This window comes from Triturus cristatus, chromosome 4_2 (genome assembly GCF_964204655.1).
Source record: "Triturus cristatus chromosome 4_2, aTriCri1.1, whole genome shotgun sequence".
NCBI lineage: Eukaryota > Metazoa > Chordata > Amphibia > Caudata > Salamandridae > Triturus > Triturus cristatus.
The window spans coordinates 16,202,819-16,205,271 of NC_140586.1; positions in this window are offsets into that span (position 1 = coordinate 16,202,819).

Sequence of the window (2,453 nt, forward strand, 5' to 3'; positions counted from 1 at the left end):
TTCACACTTTGTCATATAAGTCAACGAAAAAATTATACAAACTTTGTCTATCTGACATATTCCGCGATTATTTGATATTATGGTCAGAAACAATTTTTGATGTTATTTTTGACTTTCCCGTCCTTAAAAACATGTTAAATGATACCACACATGGGCATATAAACCGTTATACCCTATATCTCAAATAATGGGCAGCCATTTTGAAAAATCCGCCATATTGGATTAACGCGTCATGATAGAGTGGTAGACTTTTCACCATCGTGTTCTACGGAAAAATTTCAATAACTATCCACTCACAGAAATTGTATTGCAATTAGTTCTAGATTCCGCAACAAATTGACTAGTCTACACAATCTTTTAACTACTTCGTCTCTCTCTATATACCTTGAATCTCATCAGTGTCACATCTATCTACAGACTCAGCCATTCTTCACTGCCCCATTTCTTCACCACCCCTTCCATGTTACCACGGCCATGTCCCTAGCATCTCTTCAAATCTCTTTCATTCCTCTACAACCCCAGTGGCTTTTCACTGTCAAATCTGTCTAAATCATCTGTGTCTCTTCACTCTCCCATCTTGCCACAACCCCAGCATCTATTTACAGCTCCATCTAACCATAGTCTTAGAATCTCTTCACGGTCCCATCTGTGTCAGCAAACCCTGCATCTTCACTTTTCATCCCTCCTCTCCCACTGCAGTTTTCAGTACCCCATCCATTAACATGCCTCTTATTTAAATACAAACTCTTCACAACCCCTCGTTCCTTCATAGTTCCTTCATAGTTGCTCATTACTCTGGACCATCTTTGCAGCTTCAGCACCTCTTCACAGTTCCGGCATCTGCCTACGGCACTATCATCACAAACTAATCCAGTCTCTTACCTTTCATCAGCATCAGTCGCAGTATCAACGCGCTGCTCGCTTTGCGAGGTATGCAGTATACACTATAGCGGGGGGAAGCTCCACCCACTTTCTGCCCATCTTTTAAATTGACTTTAATCATAAATTCGGCATTGTGATTGGTGTTTGGCTTGTTAGTCCCGCCTCCTGACGCCTATGTCATCATTTTGCTCCTTCGGAGGCTATCAGCCCCTTTACTCAAACACTATTTGCTGCCCTGTGTCTCCCCGCCTCCTCCCGCAGTTCGCAGACTTGTTGCCCCCCTCACCCCCCTCTCCTGTTCATGCCTTTTTAAACCTGGAAGCTGCCATTTGTAATGCAATATGTCTCCCGTAAATGCGAGTCGTATTGCATTGCAAATGCTTGTTTGAAAATAGTGCGCAGTCACAAGCACGCCCACCTCGCGAAAAGGAAATGCAAACACCGGAAGTGAGGCGTCTCGCGCCTGAGTGTGTGCGGGGCTCCCATGCACCGAGGAGAACCCCGCACACCGGCCAGAGGAAGACGGAGCTTCCCCAATTGCTCCGACGCCGGAGAGGGGGATTGGAGCGTAGCAGGCTTCCAGAAAAAGGACCCGAGCCTCGCGGGCTCCATGCTGCTGATCGCCGCCTGCCCCCAGTTCCCTCCGCAACACAGCCCGTTCCTACATAGAACAATTAAATACATAAATAAAATGTCAGCCGTCTCTGTTGTCTGTGTATTTGTTGTAGTGATGAAGCAAGGTTTCGTAAAGAAGAAGCTTGCTCGGATGCAATCCTCTCAAATTACGCGTAACACTTTAATCAACTTGTTTGTAAATACTAATATTGCATTACACACAATATATCGTATCTAGGGGAAGCTCTCCTATGTGTATTACTAACCAGTAACCTGAGTGTCTTAAAATGGCCAACAAAACGCGGGAATTTCACTATGCATGCGTCTACTACATCTACGTAGTATGACGTTTTCTATGCTTGGAGGGAATCTTTTGCAGCTGCGCAATAGCGTTTAAAATGGCCGCTTGAAACTCACATGTTAATGCACATGCTACTGCTTAAACTAAACCTTGCACGTTCTACTAACTGCTAATGCAAAAGATTTATATAAGTAAATGGGGATAGAGTAGTGATAAGTGGTATACAGTGAATTCATTTATTTTCGTATCCTAACATGTTTTTCTCTGACTTTATTATTAGTTCGTATTTGGGCCTCGGAGGGTGACTGAAATCCCTACTCCACCTGATCTGTGCGCACGTGTACTAAACCCTGCCCAGAACTATGATGACACCATTGAAACCCAGCCAAGGTCAAGCTGGCAAGAAGCACATGGGAACTTAACCCATCGACCCGGACAAGAGCAACATATTGTAAAATTGTATTAAATTGTATTAAGCATAATGTGAAATGCGGGTGGGAATAAAGCTTTGGGAAAGTAAGTTAAGGGGCGGAAACATAGAACAAAGAGACTAAAGAAAAATATTACATTTAGTATGGTGTGACAAACTCACCTCCTTGCCCTGTCCAATCAGAAATAGGGGAAAACACAATATTGAAACATTTGGGGGTGGTAC